Source organism: Heptranchias perlo, unplaced genomic scaffold, assembly GCF_035084215.1.
Source record: "Heptranchias perlo isolate sHepPer1 unplaced genomic scaffold, sHepPer1.hap1 HAP1_SCAFFOLD_527, whole genome shotgun sequence".
Taxonomy (NCBI): Eukaryota; Metazoa; Chordata; class Chondrichthyes; order Hexanchiformes; family Hexanchidae; genus Heptranchias; species Heptranchias perlo.
Window position 1 is genome coordinate 9651 of NW_027139545.1, and position 12862 is coordinate 22512.

At 72.7% G+C, this 12862-nt stretch overlaps 1 protein-coding gene across 1 annotated transcript in view; it reads left to right on the forward strand.

Moving 5' to 3' along the window:
- The first annotated feature begins 1215 nt into the window (after window positions 1-1215).
- LOC137314973 (polyadenylate-binding protein-interacting protein 2-like) overlaps window positions 1216-12862 on the forward strand; it is a 94997-nt gene continuing 83350 nt past the window's right edge. The window contains exon 1 of the mRNA XM_067979929.1: window positions 1216-1381. The gene's annotated coding sequence lies outside the window, so the exon portion shown is untranslated. The remainder of the gene's footprint in view (window positions 1382-12862) is intronic.

A 12862-nucleotide genomic window follows, 5' to 3' on the forward strand; every position in this document is an offset into this window, starting at 1 on the left:
CACTCTCCCTCTCTCACTCACTTTCCTTTCTCCTCCCTCACTCTCCCCCTCCCTCCCTCACTCACCCTCTTCCCCTCACTCACTCTCCCTCTTTCTCCTCACCCACTCTCCCCCTCCCTCACCCACTCCCTCCCTCACCCTCTTTCTCCTCACCCACTCTCCCTCTTTCTCCTCACCCTCTCCCCTCTCTCACTCACTCTCCCTCTCTCACTCACTTTCCCTTCTCCTCCCTCACTCTCCCCCTCCCTCCCTCTCCCCCTCTCCCTCCCTCACTCTCCCCCTCCCTCCCTCACTCACCCTCTTTCCCCTCACTCACTCTCCCTCTTTCTCCTCACCCACTCTCCCCCTCCCTCACCCACTCCCTCCCTCACCCTCTTTCTCCTCACCACTCTCCCTCTTTCTCCTCACCCTCTCCCCCTCCCTCACTCACTCTCTCTCACTCACTTTCCCTTTCTCCTCCCTCACTCTCCCCCTCCCTCCCCCTCCTCACCCCCTCCCTCCTCACTCTCCCCCTCCCTCCCTCACTCACCCTCTTTCCCCTCACTCACTCTCCCTCTTTCTCCTCACCCACTCTCCCCTCCTCACCCACTCTCCCCCTCCCTCACCCACTCCCTCCCTCACCCTCTTTCTCCCTCCCTCCCTCCCTCTCCCCCTCTCCCTCCCTCACTCTCCCCCTCCCTCCCTCACTCTCCCCCTCCCTCCCTCACTCTCCCCCTCCCTCCCTCACTCTCCCCCTCCCTCACTCTCCCCCTCCCTCACTCACTCTCCCCCTCCCTCCCTCACTCTCCCCCTCCCTCCCTCACTCACCCTCTTTCCCCTCACTCACTCTCCCTCTTTCTCCTCACCCACACTCCCCCTCCTCACCCACTCCCTCCCTCACCCACTCCCTCCCTCCCGCACCCTCTTTCTCCCTCCCTCCCTCCCTCTCCCCCTCTCCCTCCCTCTCCCCCTCTCCTCCCTCACTCTCCCCCTCTCCCTCCCCACTCACTCTCCCCCTCTCCCTCCCTCACTCTCCCCCTCCCTCCCTCACTCTCCCCCTCCCTCCCTCACTCTCCCCCTCCCTCCCTCACTCTCCCCTCACTCTCTCACCCTCTTTCCCCTCACTCACACTCCCTCTTTCTCCTCACCCTCTCTCCCCCCCCACGTGTTCCCGGGGCGATGATGTCACAGAGGGGTGCGTGCTGTGCGTGATGGCGTGTTTCCGGTGTGTGTGTGCGGGCGGGTGGGGTTGAGGGCGGACTGTGAGCGGGTGCGAGCGCTGCCGAGAGCGAGAGAGAGGGAGAGCCGAGCCGAGCCGAGCGGAGCGGAGCGGCGGCAGAGAGAACGGAGCTGGGTCCTGCGGCGGAGAGAGTGCGGTGTGGAGCCGACCTAACGACACAGAGTGAGTGAGCTCCGGGCTCCGGGCTCCGGGCGGGGGGGCCGCGGTCCGAGACCCGCCACAGCCGTTGGTTTGATGGCGACATCCGGGCACCTGCGCTCCCGCCGCATTGTGAGCAGCGGCCGCGAGGGCGGGGCGGGCCCTGTGGGGCACGTGACCCCGCCCGCTCACAGGCCCCGCCCACCGACCACAGGCCCCTCCCCTTCCTGAAACCCCGCCCCCTCCCCTTCCTGAAACCCCGCCCCCCTCCCCCCCCCCCCCCCTCCCCCCCCCCCCACTGCTCTCTCTCCCCCCCCCCACTGCTCTCTCTCCCCCCCCCCCACTGCTCTCTCTCTCTCCCCCCCCCCCACTGCTCTCTCCCCCCCCCCCCCCACTGCTCTCTCCCCCCCCCCCCCCACTGCTCTCTCCCCCCCCCCCCACTGCTCTCTCTCCCCCCCCCCCCCACTGCTCTCTCTCCCCCCCCCCCCACTGCTCTCTCCCCCCCCCCCCACTGCTCTCTCTCTCTCCCCCCCCCCACTGCTCTCTCCCCCCCCCCCCCACTGCTCTCTCCCCCCCCCCCCCACTGCTCTCTCCCCCCCCCCCCCCCACTGCTCTCTCTCCCCCCCCCCCCCCCACTGCTCTCTCTCCCCCCCCCCCCCACTGCTCTCTCTCCCCCCCCCCCCACTGCTCTCTCTCCCCCCCCCCCCCCACTGCTCTCTCTCCCCCCCCCCACTGCTCTCTCTCCCCCCCCCCCACTGCTCTCTCTCTCCCCCCCCCCCACTGCTCTCTCTCTCCCCCCCCCCCCCACTGCTCTCTCTCCCCCCCCCCCCCACTGCTCTCTCTCCCCCCCCCCCCCCACTGCTCTCTCTCCCCCCCCCCCCCACTGCTCTCTCTCCCCCCCCCCCCCACTGCTCTCTCTCCCCCCCCCCCCCTGCTCTCTCTCCCCCCCCCCCCCCCACTGCTCTCTCTCTCTCTCCCCCCCCCCCACTGCTCTCTCTCTCCCCCCCCCCCCACTGCTCTCTCTCTCCCCCCCCCCCCACTGCTCTCTCTCTCCCCCCCCCCCCACTGCTCTCTCTCTCTCCCCCCCCCCACTGCTCTCTCTCTCCCCCCCCCCACTGCTCTCTCTCTCTCCCCCCCCCCCCCACTGCTCTCTCTCTCTCCCCCCCCCCACTGCTCTCTCTCTCTCCCCCCCCCACTGCTCCTCTCTCTCCCCCCCCCCCCACTGCTCTCTCTCTCTCCCCCCCCCCCACTGCTCTCCCCCCCCCCCCCCACTGCTCTCCCCCCCCCCCCCCCACTGCTCTCCCCCCCCCCCCCCACTGCTCTCTCTCTCCCCCCCCCCCCACTGCTCTCTCTCTCTCCCCCGCCCCCCCACTGCTCTCTCTCCCCCCCCCCCCACTGCTCTCTCTCCCCCCCCCCCCCCCACTGCTCTCTCTCTCTCCCCCCCCCCCCACTGCTCTCTCTCCCCCTCCCCCCCACTGCTCTCTCTCCCCCCCCCCCACTGCTCTCTCTCCCCCCCCCCCACTGCTCTCTCTCCCCCCCCCCACTGCTCTCTCTCCCCCCCCCCCCCACTGCTCTCTCCCCCCCCCCCCACTGCTCTCTCCCCCCCCCCCCCCCCCCCACTGCTCTCTCCCTCCCCCCCCCCACTGCTCTCTCCCTCCCCCCCCCCACTGCTCTCTCTCTCCCCCCCCCCACTGCTCTCTCTCCCCCCCCCACTGCTCTCTCTCCCCCCCCCACTGCTCTCTCTCCCCCCCCCACTGCTCTCTCTCCCCCCCCCACTGCTCTCTCTCTCCCCCCCCCCCACTGCTCTCTCTCCCCCCCCCCCACTGCTCTCTCTCCCCCCCCCCCCCACTGCTCTCTCTCCCCCCCCCCCCCACTGCTCTCTCTCCCCCCCCCCCCACTGCTCTCTCTCCCCCCCCCCCCCACTGCTCTCTCTCCCCCCCCCCACTGCTCTCTCTCCCCCCCCCCCCACTTCTCTCTCCCCCCCCCCCCACTGCTCTCTCTCCCCCCCCCCACTGCTCTCTCTCCCCCCCCCCACTGCTCTCTCTCCCCCCCCCCCCACTGCTCTCTCTCCCCCCCCCCCCACTGCTCTCTCTCCCCCCCCCCCCCACTGCTCTCTCTCCCCCCCCCCCCCCACTGCTCTCTCTCCCCCCCCCCCCCACTGCTCTCTCTCCCCCCCCCCCCCACTGCTCTCTCTCCCCCCCCCCCCACTGCTCTCTCTCCCCCCCCCCCCACTGCTCTCTCTCCCCCCCCCCCCACTGCTCTCTCTCCCCCCCCCCACTGCTCTCTCTCCCCCCCCCCCACTGCTCTCTCTCCCCCCCCCCCACTGCTCTCTCCCCCCCCCCCCACTGCTCTCTCCCCCCCCCCCACTGCTCTCTCTCTCTCCCCCCCCCCCACTGCTCTCTCTCTCCCCCCCCCCCACTGCTCTCTCTCCCCCCCCCCCCCCACTGCTCTCTCTCCCCCCCCCCCACTGCTCTCTCTCTCTCTCCCCCCCCCCCACTGCTCTCTCTCTCCCCCCCCCCCCACTGCTCTCTCTCCCCCCCCCCCCCACTGCTCTCTCTCCCCCCCCCCCCACTGCTCTCTCTCCCCCCCCCCCCCCACTGCTCTCTCTCCCTCCCCCCCCACTGCTCTCTCTCCCCCCCCCCACTGCTCTCTCTCCCCCCCCCCACTGCTCTCTCTCCCCCCCCCCCCACTGCTCTCTCCCCCCCCCCCCCACTGCTCTCTCTCTCTCCCCCCCCCCACTGCTCTCTCTCTCCCCCCCCCCACTGCTCTCTCTCCCCCCCCCCCCCACTGCTCTCTCTCCCCCCCCCCCCCACTGCTCTCTCTCTCTCTCCCCCCCCCCACTGCTCTCTCTCTCCCCCCCCCCCCACTGCTCTCTCTCCCCCCCCCCCCCACTGCTCTCTCTCCCCCCCCCCCCCCCCCCACTGCTCTCTCTCTCTCCCCCCCCCCCCCCACTGCTCTCTCTCCCCCCCCCCCCACTGCTCTCTCTCTCCCCCCCCCCACTGCTCTCTCTCTCCCCCCCCCCCCCCACTGCTCTCTCTCTCTCTCCCCCCCCCCCCCACTGCTCTCTCTCCCCCCCCCCCCACTGCTCTCTCTCTCTCTCCCCCCCCACTGCTCTCTCTCTCTCTCCCCCCCCCACTGCTCTCTCTCCCCCCCCCCCCCACTGCTCTCTCTCCCCCCCCCCCCCACTGCTCTCTCTCTCTCTCCCCCCCCACTGCTCTCTCTCCCCCCCCCCCCCCACTGCTCTCTCTCCCCCCCCCCCCCACTGCTCTCTCTCTCTCCCCCCCCCCCCACTGCTCTCTCCTCTCCCCCCCCCCCCCACTGCTCTCTCTCTCTCCCCCCCCCCCCACTGCTCTCTCTCTCCCCCCCCCCCCACTGCTCTCTCTCTCCCCCCCCCCCCCACTGCTCTCTCTCTCCCCCCCCCCCCACTGCTCTCTCTCTCCCCCCCCCCCCACTGCTCTCTCTCTCCCCCCCCCCACTGCTCTCTCTCTCCCCCCCCCCACTGCTCTCTCTCTCCCCCCCCCCCCCACTGCTCTCTCTCCCCCCCCCCCACTGCTCTCTCTCCCCCCCCCCCACTGCTCTCTCTCTCCCCCCCCCCCCACTGCTCTCTCTCTCCCCCCCCCCCCACTGCTCTCTCTCCCCCCCCCCCCACTGCTCTCTCTCCCCCCCCCCCCCACTGCTCTCTCTCCCCCCCCCCCCACTGCTCTCTCTCCCCCCCCCCCCACTGCTCTCTCTCCTCCCCCCCCCCACTGCTCTCTCTCCCCCCCCACTGCTCTCTCTCCCCCCCCCCCCACTGCTCTCTCTCTCCGCCCCCCCCCCACTGCTCTCTCTCTCCCCCCCCCCCCCACTGCTCTCTCTCTCCCCCCCCCCCCCACTGCTCTCTCTCTCCCCCCCCCCCCCCCACTGCTCTCTCCCCCCCCCCCCACTGCTCTCTCCCCCCCCCCCCACTGCTCTCTCCCCCCCCCCCCACTGCTCTCTCTCCCCCCCCCCACTGCTCTCTCTCTTCCCCCCCCCCTTCCCCCCCCATCCCCCCCCCTTCCCCCCCCATCCCCCCCCCACTGCTCTCTCTCTCCCCTCCCCCCACTGCTCTCTCTCTCCCCCCCCCCCCCCCCACTGCTCTCTCTCTCCCCCCCCCCCCCACTGCTCTCTCTCTCCCCCCCCCCCCCCCACTGCTCTCTCCCCCCCCCCCCCACTGCTCTCTCTCTTCCCCCCCCCTTCCCCCCCCATCCCCCCCCTTCCCCCCCCATCCCCCCCCCACTGCTCTCTCTCTTCCCCCCCCCCCCCCCACTGCTCTCTCTCTCCCCCCCCCCCACTGCTCTCTCTCTCCCCCCCCCCCCCCCCACTGCTCTCTCTCTCCCCCCCCCCCACTGCTCTCTCTCCCCCTCCCCCACTGCTCTCTCTCCCCCCCCCCCCCCACTGCTCTCTCTCCCCCCCCCCCCCCACTGCTCTCTCTCTCTCTCCCCCCCCACTGCTCTCTCTCTCTCCCCCCCCCACTGCTCTCTCTCTCCCCCCCCCCCCCCCCCCACTGCTCTCTCTCTCTCCCCCCCCCCCCACTGCTCTCTCTCTCCCCCCCCCCCCCACTGCTCTCTCTCTCCCCCCCCCCCACTGCTCTCTCTCTCCCCCCCCCCACTGCTCTCTCTCTCCCCCCCCCCACTGCTCTCTCTCTCCCCCCCCCCCCACTGCTCTCTCTCCCCCCCCCCCACTGCTCTCTCTCCCCCCCCCCCACTGCTCTCTCTCCCCCCCCCCACTGCTCTCTCCCTCCCCCCCCCCCCACTGCTCTCTCTCTTCCCCCCCCCCCACTGCTCTCTCTCCCCCCCCCCCCACTGCTCTCTCTCCCCCCCCCCCACTGCTCTCTCTCCCCCCCCCCCCCACTGCTCTCTCTCCCCCCCCCCCCCACTGCTCTCTCTCCCCCCCCCCCCCACTGCTCTCTCTCCCCCCCCCCACTGCTCTCTCTCCCCCCCCCCCCTGCTCTCTCTCCCCCCCCCCCCCCACTGCTCTCTCTCCCCCCCCCCCACTGCTCTCTCTCTCCCCCCCCCCCCCACTGCTCTCTCTCTCCCCCCCCCCCCCCCCACTGCTCTCTCCCCCCCCCCCCCACTGCTCTCTCTCTTCCCCCCCCCCTTCCCCCCCCATCCCCCCCCCACTGCTCTCTCTCCCCCCCCCCCACTGCTCTCTCTCCCCCCCCCCCCCACTGCTCTCTCTCCCCCCCCCCCCACTGCTCTCTCTCTCCCCCCCCCCCCCACTGCTCTCTCTCTCCCCCCCCCCCCACTGCTCTCCCCCCCCCCCCCCACTGCTCTCCCCCCCCCCCCCCACTGCTCTCTCCCCCCCCCCCCCACTGCTCTCTCCCCCCCCCCCCCACTGCTCTCTCCCCCCCCCCCCCACTGCTCTCTCTCCCCCCCCCCCCCCCACTGCTCTCTCCCCCCCCCCCCCCACTGCTCTCTCTCCCCCCCCCCCCCCACTGCTCTCTCCCCCCCCCCCCCCACTGCTCTCTCCCCCCCCCCCCCACTGCTCTCTCCCCCCCCCCCCCACTGCTCTCTCTCCCCCCCCCCCCACTGCTCTCTCTCTCCCCCCCCCCCCACTGCTCTCTCCCCCCCCCCCCCCCCACTGCTCTCTCTCTTCCCCCCCCCCTTCCCCCCCCCATCCCCCCCCCACTGCTCTCTCTCTCCCCCCCCCCCCCACCCCACTGCTCTCTCTCTCCCCCCCCCCCCCACTGCTCTCTCTCTCCCCCCCCCCCCCCACTGCTCTCTCTCTCCCCCCCCCCCACTGCTCTCTCTCTCCCCCCCCCCCCCCCCACTGCTCTCTCTCTCCCCCCCCCCCCCCACTGCTCTCTCTCTCCCCCCCCCCCCCCACTGCTCTCTCTCTCCCCCCCCCCCCCCCACTGCTCTCTCTCTCCCCCCCCCCCCCCACTGCTCTCTCTCTCCCCCCCCCCCCCCCACTGCTCTCTCTCTCCCCCCCCCCCCCCCCCCCACTGCTCTCTCTCTCCCCCCCCCCCCACTGCTCTCTCTCTCCCCCCCCCCCCACTGCTCTCTCTCTCCCCCCCCCCCCCACTGCTCTCTCTCCCCCCCCCCCCCCCCACTGCTCTCTCTCCCCCCCCCCCACTGCTCTCTCTCTCCCCCCCCCCCCCCCACTGCTCTCTCTCTTCCCCCCCCCCCACTGCTCTCTCTCTCCCCCCCCCCCCCACTGCTCTCTCTCTCCCCCCCCCCACTGCTCTCTCTCTCCCCCCCCCCCCACTGCTCTCTCTCTCCCCCCCCCCCCCCTGTTCTCTCTCTCCCCCCCCCCCACTGCTCTCTCTCTCCCCCCCCCCCCACTGCTCTCTCTCTCCCCCCCCCCCCACTGCTCCTCTCTCTCCCCCCCCCCCACTGCGCTCTCCCCCCCACTGCGCGCCCCCCCCCCCACTGCGCCCCCACTGCGCCCCCCCCCCCCACTGCGCCCCCCCCCCACTGCGCCCCCCCCCCCACTGCTCTCCCACTGCTCTCCCCCCCCCCCCACTGCTCTCCCCCCCCCCCCCCACTGCTCTCCCCCCCCCCCCACTGCTCTCCCCCCCCCCCCCCCACTGCTCTCCCCCCCCCCCCCCCCCCCACTGCTCTCCCCCCCCCCCCCCCCCCACTGCTCTCCCCCCCCCCCCCCCCCACTGCTCTCCCCCCCCCCCCCCCACTGCTCTCCCCCCCCCCCCCCCCCACTGCTCTCCCCCCCCCCCCCCCCCCCCCCCCCCCCACTGCTCTCCCCCCCCCCCCCCCCCCCCACTGCTCTCCCCCCCCCCCCACTGCTCTCCCCCCCCCCCACCGCTCTCCCCCCCCCCCCCCACTGCTCTCCCCCCCCCCCCCCACTGCTCTCTCCCCCCCCCCCCCACTGCTCGTCCCCCCCCCCCACTGCTCTTCCCCCCCCCCCACTGCTCTCCCCCCCCCCCCCCCACTGCTCTCCCCCCCCCCCCCCCCACTGCTCTCCCCCCCCCCCCCCCCCCCACTGCTCTCCCCCCCCCCCCCCCCCCACTGCTCTCCCCCCCCCCCCCCCCACTGCTCTCCCCCCCCCCCCCCCCCCACTGCTCTCCCCCCCCCCCCCCCCCCACTGCTCTCCCCCCCCCCCCCACTGCTCTCCCCCCCCCCCCCCCCCCACTGCTCTCTCCCCCCCCCCCCCCACTGCTCTCCCCCCCCCCCACTGCTCTCCCCCCCCCCCCCCCCACTGCTCTCCCCCCCCCCCCCCCCCACTGCTCTCCCCCCCCCCCCCACTGCTCTCCCCCCCCCCCCCCACTGCTCTCCCCCCCCCCCCCCCCCACTGCTCTCCCCCCCCCCCCCCCACTGCTCTCCCCCCCCCCCCCCCCACTGCTCCCCCCCCCACTGCTCTCCCCCCCCCCCCACTGCTCTCCCCCCCCCCACTGCTCTCCCCCCCCCCCACTGCTCTCCCCCCCCCCCCCCCCACTGCTCTTCCCCCCCCCCCCACTGCTCTTCCCCCCCCCCACTGCTCTTCCCCCCCCCCCACTGCTCTTCCCCCCCCCCCACTGCTCTTCCCCCCCCCCCACTGCTCTTCCCCCCCCCCCCACTGCTCTTCCCCCCCCCCCCCACTGCTCTTCCCCCCCCCCCACTGCTCTTCCCCCCCCCCCCCCACTGCTCTTCCCCCCCCCCCCCACTGCTCTTCCCCCCCCCACCCCACTGCTCTTCCCCACCCCACTGCGCTCTCCCCCCCCCACTGCGCTCTCCCCCCCCCACTGCGCTCTCCCCCCCCACTGCGCTCTCCCCCCCCCACTGCGCTCTCCCCCCCCCACTGCGCTCTCCCCCCCCCCACTGCGCTCTCCCCCCCCCCCCCCCCCCACTGCGCTCTGCCTCCCCCCCCCCCCCCCCACTGCTCTCCCCCCCCCCCCCCCCCCCGACTGCTCTCCCCCCCCCCCCCCCCCCGACTGCTCTCCCCCCCCCCCCCCCCCCACTGCTCTCCCCCCCCCCCCCCCCACTGCTCTCCCCCCCCCCCCCACTGCTCTTCCCCCCCCCCCCCACTGCTCTTCCCCCCCCCCCCACTGCTCTCCCCCCCCCCCCACTGCTCTCCCCCCCCCCCCCCCCCCCCACTGCTCTCCCCCCCCCCCCACTGCTCTCCCCCCCCCCCCCACTGCTCTCCCCCCCCCCCCACTGCTCCCCCCCCCCCACTGCTCTCCCCCCCCCCCCCCCCCACTGCTCTCCCCCCCCCCCCCCCACTGCGCTCCCCCCCGCCCCCCCACTGCGCTCCCCCCCCGCCCCCCCACTGCGCTCCCCCCCCCGCCCCCCCCACTGCGCTCTCCCCCCCCGCCCCCCCACTGCGCCCTCCCCCCCCCCCCCCCGACTGCTCTCCCCCCCCCCCCCCCCCCCGACTGCTCTCCCCCCCCCCCCCCCCCCCCGACTGCTCTCCCCCCCCCCCCCCCCGACTGCTCTCCCCCCCCCCCCCCCACTGCTCTCCCCCCCCCCCCCCCACTGCTCCTCCCCCCCCCCCCCCCACTGCTCTCCCCCCCCCCCCCCCACTGCGCTCCCCCCCCAGGTCTCTATCCCCCCCCCCCAGGTCTCTATCCCCCCCCCCCCAGGTCTCTATCCCCCCCCCCCCAGGTCTCTATCCCCCCCCCCCCAGGTCTCTATCCCCCCCCCCCCCCAGGTCTCTTTCCCCCCCCCCCCCCCGCGTTCTCCACTCCCCCCCCCCCCCCCTCTCTTTTCTCTCCCCCCCCCCCCCCCCCCCAGGTCTCTTACTCCCCCCCCCCCCTGGTCTCTTCTCCCCCCCCCCCCCCCCCAGGTCTCTTTTCCCCCCCCCCCCTCCAGGTCTCTTTTCCCCCCCCCCCCCTCCAGGTCTCTTTTCCCCCCCCCCCTCCAGGTCTCTTTCCCCCCCCCCTCCAGGTCTCTTTCCCCCCCCCCCCCCCTCCAGGTCTCTTTCCCCCCCCCCCCCCTCTCCAGGTCTCTTCCCACCCCCCCACCCAGGCCTCTTCCCCCCCCCCCCCCCCCCACCCCAGGTCTCTCCCCCCCCCCCCCCCCCAGGTCTCTCTCCCCCCCCCCCCCCCCCGGTCTCTCCTCCCCCCCCCCCCAGGTCTCTTCCCCCCCCCCCCCAGGTCTCTTCCCCCCCCACTGCGCTCTCCCCCCCCCCCCCCCACTGCGCTCTCCCCCCCCCCCCCCCCACTGCACCCCCCCCCCCCCACTGCGCCCCCCCCCCACTGCGCCCCCCCCCCCCACTGCGCCCCCCCCCCCACTGCACCCCCCCCCCCCCCACTGCGCCCCCCCCCCCACTGCGCCCCCCCCCCACTGCGCCCCCCCCCCCACTGCGCCCCCCCCCCACTGCGCCCCCCCCCCCCACTGCGCCCCCCCCCCCCACTGCGCCCCCCCCCCCACTGCGCCCCCCCCCCCCACTGCGCCCCCCCCCCCACTGCGCCCCCCCCCCCACTGCGCCCCCCCCCCCACTGCGCCCCCCCCCCACTGCGCCCCCCCCACTGCGCCCCCCCCCACTGCGCCCCCCCCCCACTGCGCCCCCCCCCCACTGCGCCCCCCCCCACTGCGCCCCCCCCCCACTGCGCCCCCCCCCCACTGCGCCCCCCCCCCCACTGCGCCCCCCCCCCACTGCGCCCCCCCCCCACTGCGCCCCCCCCCCACTGCGCCCCCCCCCCACTGCGCCCCCCCCCCCACTGCGCCCCCCCCCCCACTGCGCCCCCCCCCCCCACTGCGCCCCCCCCCCCCCCACTGCGCCCCCCCCCCACTGCGCCCCCCCCCCACTGCGCCCCCCCCCCCACTGCGCCCCCCCCCCACTGCGCCCCCCCCCCACTGCGCCCCCCCCCACTGCGCCCCCCCCCCAGGTCTCTTTCTCCCCCCCCCCCCCCCCCAGGTCTCTTTCTCCCCCCCCCCCCCCCCCCAGGTCTCTTTCTCCTTCTCCCCCCCCCCCCCCCCAGGTCTCTTTCTCCTTCTCCCCCCCCCCCCCTGGTCTCTTTCTCCTTCTCCCCCCCCCCCCCAGGTCTCTTCCTCCCCCCCCCCCCCCAGGTCTCTTCCTCCCCCCCCCCCCCCCAGGTCTCTTCCTCCCCCCCCCCCCCCCCAGGTCTCTTCCCCCCCCCCCCCCCCCCCCCCAGGTCTCTTCCCCCTCCCCTCCCCCCCTCAGACACCCCCCCCCCCCCCCCCACCGAGCAGTGTGCTTGTCCTTGATCAGTTCCAGAATTGTGAATGTGACGCTGGGCTCGGAGAATGATGGCGTGCTGGGATTTACTGGCCCCTCCTCTGGAGGGAGAGCATGCTGATGCCTGTGTGATATTGTTGTTTTGTTTCCTTGTGTTTTTCAATCCTATCACTTTTGTGTATTATCATTCATTCCATTCAGACTTCTGTCCTTCAGTATGAGGGTGTTACTACTTTCTCCCTCCCCACTCTCCCCTGTGGCTCATTTAGCAGATATTCTGTGGCAGTGGAAGTTATGCTAAACGCTGGTTAGGCCTCAGCTGGAGGATTGAGTCCAGTTCCGGGCACCACACTTTAGGAAAGATGTGAAGGCCTTAGAGAGGGTGCAGAAGAGATTTACTAGAATGATTCCAGGGATGAGGGACTTCAGTTATGTGGGGAGACTGGATGGAGAGAAATTTGTTGAGTGTATTCAGGAGGAATTTCTCATTCAGTGTGTGGATGGCCTGACTAGAGAGGGGCAAAACTTGACCTCCTCTTGGGAAATAAGGAAGGGCAGGTGACAGAAGTGTTAGTGAGGGATCACTTTGGGACCAGTGATCATAATTCCATTAGTTTTAAGATAGCTATGGAGAAGGATAGGTCTGGCCCAAAAGTTAAAATTCTGAATTGGAAAAAGGCCAATTTTGATGGTATTAGACAGGAACTTTCAGAAGTTGATTGGGAGAGTCTGTTGGCAGGCAAAGGGACGTCTGGTAAGTGGGAGGCTTTCAATAGTGTGTTAACCAGGGTTCAGGGTAAGCACATTCCTTATAAAGTGAAGGGCAAGGCTGGTAGAAGTAGGGAACCTTGGATGACTCGGGAGATTGAGGCACTAGTCAAAAAGAAGAAGGAGGCATATTTTTTTTTTTTATTCGTTCACGGGATGTGGGCGTCGCTGGCAAGGCCGGCATTTATTGCCCATCCCTAATTGCCCTCGAGAAGCTGGTGGTGAGCCGCCTTCTTGAACCGCTGCAGTCCGTGTGGTGACGGTTCTCCCACAGTGCTGTTAGGAAGGGAGTTCCAGGATTTTGACCCAGCGACAATGAAGGAACGGCGATATATTTCCAAGTCGGGATGGTGTGTGACTTGGAGGGGAACGTGCAGGTGGTGTTGTTCCCATGCGCCTGCTGCCCTTGTCCTTCTAGGTGGTAGAGGTCGCGGGTTTGGGAGGTGCTGTCGAAGAAGCCTTGGCGAGTTGCTGCAGTGCATCCTGTGGATGGTGCACACTGCAGCCACAGTGCGCCAGTGGTGAAGGGAGTGAATGTTTAGGGTGGTGGATGGGGTGCCAATCAAGCGGGCTGCTTTATCTTGGATGGTGTCGAGCTTCTTGAGTGTTGTTGGAGCTGCACTCATCCAGGCAAGTGGAGAGTAT